We start from the raw sequence: 10266 nt of genomic DNA, 5'->3' as shown, positions 1-10266 counted from the left end.
TGGTTTTAGCTACTCTCCCCACACACTTTTACAACTATTAGTCAAAGTTACGTGGAAAGTTATGTGTGTTAGTTGTGGGGGTGCCTGTGGAGCTGGAGATCGGAGGTGTCCGGTGAGAAAAGGGCAGATTGAGGTTGTCAGAGTAGTACAGAAGGTGTTATATGCCGAAGCAGTAAAGAGAGTTGTTTTTTTATTTTTATTTTTTCTTTCAGATAAGTTTTATTATCGCATTTCCTTTAAAACAGCTCATATATATTCTTGTGTAAAAAGTACATGTTGTTAAAACCACTTTTCTATGTAACACCTCCAATTCTGTAAAAGCCATTTCAAACGTGTACAAATGAATTAACAAAAGTAAAACATTTTTAAGACATGGAAAACATGTTTAAAAGTCACTTTGTTAAAAGCTGTCTTCGGTCATTTGTACAGGAGCGGGGTGAGTCCTTAAACTCGCCTCCTCCTGCTCTTCCGAATATATCACCATCCTGTCCTTCGGGGCTAAGAGGAGATCCCTCCCCTTGGCGCATTGCCCTAGGCGCCGCAGCGCTGTCAGGCTGTGGCCACCGGGACCTTGTGTGTTGGTGGGGGACCCTTCGCATGGGGTCGAGGCCCCCTTTCTTCTGTACCACCCCAGGGCTTCTGTGGCTACCATGGCCACTGCCTGGGGGGTGGTCTCTACTCGTTTCACTACCAGCCGGTTGCGGGAGGACCACAGTGCATCCTTCAGACACGTGAGGGTGGGCCAGAGCTTGGTGAAGGCCTTCGGTGGAATACGGCCCACCCCATACAGCACGAGCTGGGGTATTAGGTCCTTCCCTGCAGGCAGACATGGGGAGATAAGGGGGCTTGCTTCCTTCCACAGGTCCCTGGCGGCTCTGCGCTCCCAGAGCAAGTGCATCACCGACTCCTCTTGGCAACAGCCTGGTCGGGGGCATGCGGATATCCTCGCCATGCCCCGGGAGTGCTTAACGGCCCTGATCGGGAGGATCTCGTAGGCACCCATCCAGGACAGGTCCCTGTGCCAATTCAGGAGAGCAGGATGGGCCACGTTATGCCAATCCGTTATGGGCTCGCCTATAGCAAGCCCGCGCACTGGACACACTGGTTCCCGCTCCTGCACAAGAGAGAGAAGAGAGCGGTGTTTAAGTTAAAACCGTGACTGCTTCTTTTTCCAGTTTAAAATGTCTTAAAAACTTCTGGAGCTGGACTAAGTGTGTGTGGGGCAGGAAAAAAACTGGGGCTCGCAGGTCGACTAGGATCAGCCTCAGGGTTCTGAGGTAAGATCCCAGCCAGAACCGTGCGATGGCCTGAGTCTTGTTGTTGACCGGGGAGGTGGCAAGAGTGAGATGTAAGGCTGTGTAGCAGCTGCCCAGGAACAAGTAGAGGTCAGGCAAGCCTTTCCCCCCCTTGGACCTGGGCCTCTTGACCACCTCTCTCCTCAGCCTCTCCCACTTTCTTCCCCACAGGAGGTAGAACAGCATCCGTTCCAGAGCTAAAAGAGTTCTTCATGGGGGGAAGAAAAAAAGTTTTGAAAATGACACAAATATACATTTTCACAAAGTCTGCTGCCTCAGTTTGTATGATGGCAATTTGCAAATACTCCAGAATGTTATTTAGAGTTATCAGATGTATTGCAATTCATTGCAAAGTCTCTCTTTAACATGCAAATTAACTGAATCCCCAAAAAACATTTCCACTGCATTTTAGCCCTGCCACAAAAGGACAAGCTGACAAGCTCAGTGATTCTCTCGTTAACACAGGTGTGAGTGTTGGCGAGGACAAGGCTGGAGATCAGTCTGTCATGCTGATTGAGTTTGAAATACAGACATGCTTCAAAAGGAGGGTGGTGCTTGGAATCATTGTTCTTCCTCTGTCAACCACAGTTACCTCTGTCAACCACAGTTATCCTTACTGGCAAGGATATTGCTGCCAGTAAGATTGCACCTAAATTAACCATTTATCGGATCATCAAGAACTTCAAGGAGAGCGATTCAATTGTTGTGAAGAAGGCTTCAGGGTGCCCAAGAAAGTTCAGCAAGTGCCAGGACCGTCTCCTAAAGTTGATTCAGCTGCGGGATCGGGGCACCACCAGTACAGAGCTTGCTCAGGAATGGCAGCAGGCAGGTGGGAGTGCATCTGCACGCACAGTGAGGCAAAGACTTTTGGAGGATGGCCTGGTGTCAAGAACGGCAGCAAAGAAGCCACTTCTCTCCAGGAAAAACATCAGGGACAGACTGATATTCTGCAAAAGGTACAGGGATTGGACTGCTGAGGACTGGGGTAAAGTCATTTTCTCTGATGAATCCCCTTTCCAATTGTTTGGGGCATCCGGAAAAAAGCTTGTCAGGAGAAGACAAGGTGAGCACTACCATCAGTCCTGTGTAAAGCATCCGCTACCATCAGTCCTGTGTAAAGCAGACCATTCATGTGTGGGGTTGCTTCTCAGCCAAGGGAGTGGGCTCACTCACAATTTTGCCTAAGAACACAGCCATGAATAAAGAATGGTACCAACACATCCTCCGAGAGCAACTTCTCCCAACCATCCAGGAAGTTTGGTGATGAACAATGCCTTTTCCAGCATGATGGAGCACCTTGCCATTAGGCAAAAGTGATAACTAAGTGGCTCGGGGAACAAAACATCGATATTTTGGGTCCAAGGCCAGGAAACTCCCCAGACCTTAATCCCATTGAGAACTTGTGGTCAATCCTCAAGAGGCGCATGGACAAACAAAAACCAACAAATTCTGACAAACTCCAAGCATTGATTATGTAAGAATGGGCTGCCATCAGTCAGGATGTGGCCCAGAAGTTAATTGACAGCATGCCAGGGCCGATTGCAGAGGTCTTGAAAAGGAAGAGTCAACATTGCAAATATTGACTCTTTGCATCAATTTCATGTAATTGTCAATAAAAGCCTTTGACATGCTTGTAATTGTACTTCAGCATTCCATAGTAACATTTGACAAAATATCAAAAGACACTGAAGCAGCAAACTTTTGTGGAAATTAATATTTGTGTCATTCTCAAAACCTTTGGCCACGACTGTATGTTAAAACATCCCCCATGGTTTCCTCACACACATCCTTTACTCCAAACAGTTCCCCATAAAAATCCTCCACTACTTCCTTTATTCCTTCTGTATCTGTTTTTAAAACCCCATCTTTATTTTTTAAATCTGTCATTGTTCTACCTTTATTGTTTTCTTTAAAAAGTACCTTGTGCACTTCTCCCCCTCTTCTAATTCTCTTTCCTTACTTCTTAAAATAACCCCCTTACTTTTCTGTTCTGCTAAAAAAATGCAGTTTCCTTTTTTACTTCTTTAATTTCATGGTTAAAATCAAAGCCCTGTTGACCTAGATTAAAATACCTTTCCAGTCGCCTCTGCAGTCCCACCATGCGTCTATCTTTTTCTTTGCATTTCGTCTTTCCTATCTCTCTGAAGAAGGTCCTCGTCCTACCCTTCACCATTTCCCACCCCCGTGCTCGTGTGTCAAAGAAGTCCTGTAGCGTTCACTGGCTGAACAGCTCCCTGTACTGACTAACTACTCTATCATCTTCTAAAAGGGAGCAGTTCAGTTTCCAGGGCCCTCTTCCTACAGTCACACGTGAAGTTAGTGATCTGAGAAGAAAGCAGGGGTTATTCTAGCATCAGTTGGGGAACAGTCCCGGGTAAACAGACAGTCAATGCAAGAGGTTCTGGTGCCGTCACCACTGGTCCAGGTGAAGCCCTCTTCTCTTGGATGCAGGGTTTTAAAACAGTCAGTCAGTTTAAAATCCCTGCACAGCCCTTGCAATAAAACACGACCTATCTACCTTAAATCTTTTCCCACCCCTCTCCTGTCTGTTCTACTTAAAACACAATTAAAATCCCCACACACCACTAGAGGATCCCTCCCTAGCATGTGGGACTGCGGGTCTTCTTCTACCGGTCATGTTTGTCGTTAAAACCATACACATTTAGCACATTAAAATCCCTCGTTTAAAAGTGCAATTGGCTGAAAGAGCATGCCCACCTACCACCGCCGTGCTCCCCCCCACCACTACCTGTGGGGGTCTTGATTAAAATGGCAACACGGTCATTCTTGTTAAAATTGGAACCACTCCAAATGGAGGGCCCGTGCTGCCACTTATCCTGCCATTTACTATGAGAGGATAAAAAAGGTAGACAGCACTCCTGTAATAAAAACACATCTGAGTTAAACCTTTCTAAAAAAGGATAAAACCGACTGTGCTCTTACTTCCGTTTTTACGCACCTGACATTTATTGTGGTGATGTTAAAAGCCAATAAAAGGGGTGAGTAAAAACAGTGCTAAAAAAGAAGGCATTTTAAAAACAATTTAAATGGGTTACTTTTCAGGTACTTTCTCGCTCTCACTCTAGGGTAAAGGGGGTTGGCAGGGAGAGGAAGTTAAAACGGGACTTAAAAAGGAGATTTGGTTGGGGGAGTTGGAGGGGAAGGTTCTAGGTTCTTCCTCCCCCTGGGAGCTCTCCCATTCCACTTTGCCCCTTTTCTCCTCACCCTGTTTGGGGTTGGAGAGCTCCTCAGCATTTCTTGTTTGTGGGGGAAGGTTTTCCTCCAGAGTCTCCCCCCTTCTCCCGTATTTCCTGACACCGTCTTCATGGTGCTGTCCGTTCCCGTGCTGTCTGGCCCACTTGGGGAGCTCTCACTCAAAACATCTCCAGAGCCATCTTTCTCTGCACTTTTTCCTTCAGGGGTCACATCAGTCTGGGGCAGGGGGATTGAGTGGGAAGGGTTTTGTCCTCTTCTCCCACTTCTTCCACCACTGCACCTTCCGCACCCTCCACTACAGCCACCACCTCCGCTACCACCGGCTCTACAACCGCCTCCTCCACCACCTCTGCAACTGCCGTTCCTTCCATCTGGCACTCGGAAGACCAGTCCGCGACCACCATCTTCCTCCTGCAGGCCCTGACCTTATTGGCCCAGGAAGAGGGGCAGCCGCGGATGAGGTGGGACCGCTCGCCACAGAGGTTGCACGACCTTCCGTTCGTGCACTCCTCGTAGCGGTGGCCCACCTCCCGGCACTTTATGCAGACCACCACACAGGCGCCTGTTAGGTGACCATGTTCACCACACTTACAGCACAGCTTGGGTTGGTCCTGGTAGTAAACATGGCCCCTGTTCTCTCTGAGGACTATGGTGGATGGGATGACTTTCAACCCAGCATAGCCCCCAGGACCCTCCCTCTGCTGGACAGTGACCATCCAGGCCCCTGTCCAGATCCCATTGGGATCCTTCACCTGGACCAGGGTCCCCCTCACATTGCAGTACCTGCCCAGCCATACTGCAACATCCTCCAGCTATACGGTTTCATTGTACATATGGATAGCAACCGTTTTAATGCTATTATCCGTCAGCTTGGTCAACTCAAACATCATTGTCAGGGACCCCTGGGTGTTCAGGGCATTCTGGAGTTTCCCTTAGTCCACTCTGTTCGTAACATATTCTCGTTTTGGGGACAGGAAATTGTATTGAGATCAAATGTTTCATCGTTAAAAATATTTGCAGAATATCAGACAAAATCGTTCCATCTTCTCCCACTTCTGTCCACTGCACTTCTCCTCATTACGCTAAGCGGATGCTTCACATTTATACATCTGGAATGGGGCGCACGCAAGTTGACAGTTATTGCAGATGCGTTCTTTGGTAGCTGAAGGAATTATTGGATTTCCTCATCCAAATATGACAATTTGGTAATTTCTAAGGTATAAAACCCCTGTCTGAATATGGTTTAGTTAGTTTACCAAAGTAATTGATTACTTTCTGCAAGTTATTCACCTCTAAAACTCATAAGGTAGCAACGATATTAGATAGCCAGATCAGCTAGCTAGCTCAAGAACTAGCTTGCATACAAGGAAACTTCCACGACCAGAACCAAAATAAAAGAAATTGAGAAATCATCAGATGGACAATTAACAGCAAAATATGGTATGGTTTTGGGTACTCCTCTTTAGAATTTGTATTTTGTATTTATTATGGATCCCTTTTAGGCTACTCTTCCTGAGGTCTGGCAAAATTAAGGCAGCTATTTTAAAAACATTATAATACATTCATTACAGAATTCACAACACACTAAGTGTGTGCCTTCAGGCCCATACTCCACTACCATATATCTACAAAAAAAAAATCTATGTGTACATGTGTGTATAGTGAGTATGTTATCATGTGTGTGTATGCATGTGTCTGTACCTATCTTTGTGTTGCTTCACAGTCCCTGCTGTTCCACAAGGTGTATTTTTATCTGTTTTTAAAAATCTGATTCTATTGCTTGCATCAGTTACCTGATGTGGAATAGAGTTCCATGTAGTCATGGCTCTATGTAGTAATGTGCACCTCCCATAGTCTATTCTGGACCTGGGGACCGTGAAGAGACCTCTTGTGGCATGTCTTGTGGGGTATGCATGGGTGTCTGAGCTGTGTGCTAGTCTTTTACCAGACAGCTCGATGCATTCAACATGTCAATACCTCTCACAAATACAAGTAGTGATGAAGTCAATCTCTCCTCTCTGTGTACATCCAAGGGCCAGCCATGTTTCCCTGTTCTGAGCCAATTGCAATTTTCCTAAGTCCCTCTTTGTGGCACCTAACCACACAACAGATCAGTAGTCCAGGTGCAACAAAACTAGAGCCTGTAGGACCTGCCTTGTTGATAGTGCTGTTAAGAAGGTAGAGCAGCGCTTTATTATGGATAGACTTCTCCTCATCTTAGCTACTGTTGTATATGTTTTGACCATGATAGTTTACAATCCAGGGTTACTCCAAGCAGGGTTACTTACCAAGCAAGGTTACTCTCAACATTATTTATTACAAGATTTAGTTGAGGTTTAGGTTTTAGTGAATGATTTGTCGCAAATACAATGTTTTTAGTTTGAACTATTTAGGACTAACATATTCCTTCCCAACCATTCAGAGATGAACTGCAGGTCTTTGTTAAGTGTTGCAGTCATTTCAGTCATTGTAGTAGCTGACCAAACCACTGGCATGTCATTAGTAATGATTGAAGAAAAAAAGGGGCCTAGACAGCTGCCCTGGGGAATTCCTGATTCTACCTGGATTATGTTTGAGAGGCTTCCATTAACCCTTTCATGCGTGAGTTCCAAATATCTCTAACGGTCGCCCCAGCGCGAGTTGTTTTATGCACGTGATGTTAGAATGTTCTCTCCATTCCAGAATGTGATTGATACGTAACAGTACATTTTATCCGCGCTGCCCTCAAACTAAAGCACGCAGCCTGTTTATATTTATAGGTTGTTTTAACTTCAATTTCAAATGATTTTCTAACAAGTTTTTATTTTCTAAAAACAGTTTGAATTTAGGTGTGTTTCGCCTCCTCATTCATTCACATCAAAATAATCATTTTTACTTTTGCGGATAATTACATTTTTGGGACATTTCTGACACTGACAAAATTCCCCAAGCACTTCCCAATTGTTTGTGCAGTTCACGTCTGCAGACATTTGCTCATCTCCCGTCAGAACAGGATCTGCACAGTGTTCACATTTTCCATTCCACATTTCTATTGTAGCGTACTGTATGTATGGAGCATAATATATTTGTGTATATTCTTTATCACCGCGGACACGTGAGGTAACGTTATTCATTTTATAACCTTTATGGTGTTATAGTCAATCGTGCTTATGTAGCCACATTCTTCTATTAGCTCTGTAAAACAATGCTAAATGCGTCAGAGAAGTATTATCTTGTGTTGTATTTTGAAGCTACATGGCCTTATGACTCCCAAGTGGTGCAGCAGTCAAAGGCACAGCACATCAGTGCTAGAGGTGTCACTACAGACTCCCTGGTTCAAATCCAGGCTGCGTTTCTATCAAAGTAAGTGCCTTATTACATTATAATAGTTTCCGTATGCCGTTTCTGCTGTAGATCATAATATATTCCTTATAACTGCGGACACGTGAGGTAACGTTACACATTTTATAACCTTTATGGTGTTATTGTCAATCATGCTTACCTAGCTACATTATTCTATTAGCTCTGTAAAACAATGCTAGTTGCGGCAGAAAACTATTAGCTTGTGTTGTATTTTGAAGCTACCCTGGCCTTATGACTCCCAAGTGGCGCAGCGGTCTATGGCACTATATCTCAGTGCTAGAGGTGTCATTACAGACAACCTGGTTCAAATCCAGGCTGTATCACAACTGGCTGAGATTGAGAGTCCCATAGTGCAGCGCACAATTGGCCCAGTGTTGTCTGAGTTTGGCTGGAGTAGGCCATCATTGTAAATAATCATTTGTTCTTAAATTACTTGCCTAGTTAAATAAATAAAAAATATGACCATGGTTTGTTTATTTGGTCTATTCAGCATAGCTCTGTTCTGCCCTGCCTTGCCCCCTTGTGGAGCTCAAAAGTTTGTTTCTTACTGTTATAACTCAAATCTGTGATTTTGTCAATGCAATAAACTATTTTTTATAGCAGTGTTTATTATGTTACTTCTTTGTAGTATTGTTTTATTGCTATATCCTTATATTGTATTCTAATGAAGAATTCCTCTTTATTCTGTACTTTCAGAAACTAGAAACATTATTTGCCAATATCATAACTGGAGCTGGACATCTTTGGAGCTGAAGATTGAGGACAGCTTTTGTATGCTAAAGTACACTCTTTAACAGTTTTACTGGATGAAAACACAGCAAGAAAACACATATGCCAATATGTAATAGTCATCTATTTTATTGCAGTATTGGTAGTTGGTTCAACAACTTGTTTTACTAGAGGACAAAAAACTGAATATGCATAACCCATATTTAATATCCATGCAGTGACTGAACAACAACTGCATTTCCACCCCCATCTCTAAAGGCATAGTATCATGGCAGGTCACCTGTCAGGTCAGTCAGTCACTTATTGCTGCAGATGTGCTCAATAATGCTTGAGCATGTGATACTCCTCAAAGCATGGTGAAATACATAGGTGTATCACAAGCTAAACACATGTATTTTGTCATCTTCCTCTGCTTACTTCTCCTGGCGCCAGACAGGCAGACTTTGCAATGCCTCCGTGTGCGACTACCTTGAGAAGCAGTTTGAGGGACTTTGCAGGGAAAATGCCGTGCAGTGAGGCATAGGGGATTGTCTGCAGCAGGACGGCCCCCAGTGGATGGGCGCCGAGGGGTGTGGTGCTCCTCTAGCAGCTCTCTCATGAGGTTCTCTCTGTATTTTTGGTAGGTAATTACTTTACCTATGAGGGAGTGGGGAGGATGAGGAAAGTTAGAGGATGATGAGGCAGTGGGTAGGTGGGTGAGATATTGTCACTATAGTTGCATAATGGATTTGTATGTGAACTGTACATCCAATTACAAAAATACCTTGTTCAGTAATCATCTCACCTGTTAGTTGGCGGTGAACTATGCTCCGTTGAGGACAGCAGTGTCGATCAGATGGAAAAATATCTTCTTATACCACTTGGTCATTTTCCGAGTGCATTCCACAAAGCTGTCTATCATGTCCACCTTATCCACGGCCCCCATTTTGAGGTTATAATCAAGCACACAATCTGGTTTGATCAATCTCTTTCCGGTCAGGTGGTCCACCTTCCCTGTGGCCGACATGGTTGCTGTATGGACAGTGGAGAGGACATGGACGTCTCGCTTGTCATGCCACTTTACTGCCAGCTGTTGACCGTTCTCCTGGAACTCCACCTCCCCTCTCTGCATCTTCCTGCATCCGAATGCCGGCATCCCCTTCCGGTTCGACCTGACTGTGCCACAGGCCCCTGTGCTGTTGGTGAGCAGATGCTGGAAGAGTGTGGGACTGCTGTACCAATTGTCCACGTACAAAGTGTGTCCCTTGCCGAGATGAGGAGCCAGCATGGTCATCACCACGGACCCTGACACCCCAAGCCCCTCATAATGTTTGATGTCAGTGGTGGACCCTGTGTAAACTATAATGTCCTGGACAAATCCTGTCTTCACGTCGCACATGACAAAGAACTTGACTCCAACCTGTGCCTTTTGGAGGGAATATATTGACGGAACGCCAGCCTACCTTTCCATAACATCAGGGACTCATCAATGCATAGGTCCTTGTATGGCACAAAGACCCGACCAAATGCTGATGTCAGGCTGATAAGAACATTTCTTATTTTGTGTAACGGGTCATTTAGGTTGGCAGTAGCATTGTTGACGAAATGCAGGCATCGCAGCAGAACTAGGAAGCGATCTTGGGAAAAGAGGGTGGCGAAGAAGGGAGTTGCAAACATAGGATCTGTGCTCCAGTATTCTCTTAGG

General features: G+C 45.0%; 1 pseudogene; it reads right to left on the bottom strand.

Moving 5' to 3' along the window:
- Positions 1-400: 400 nt before the first annotated feature.
- LOC112227363 lies at positions 401-9960 on the bottom strand (annotated as a pseudogene).
- Between the last annotated feature and the right edge of the window lie 306 nt (positions 9961-10266).

Source organism: Oncorhynchus tshawytscha, linkage group LG28 (genome assembly GCF_018296145.1).
Source record: "Oncorhynchus tshawytscha isolate Ot180627B linkage group LG28, Otsh_v2.0, whole genome shotgun sequence".
In the NCBI taxonomy this organism is placed as follows: domain Eukaryota; kingdom Metazoa; phylum Chordata; class Actinopteri; order Salmoniformes; family Salmonidae; genus Oncorhynchus; species Oncorhynchus tshawytscha.
The sequence above is the reverse complement of the archived record's forward strand: the minus strand, read 5'-3'. Positions and strand labels throughout refer to the sequence as shown.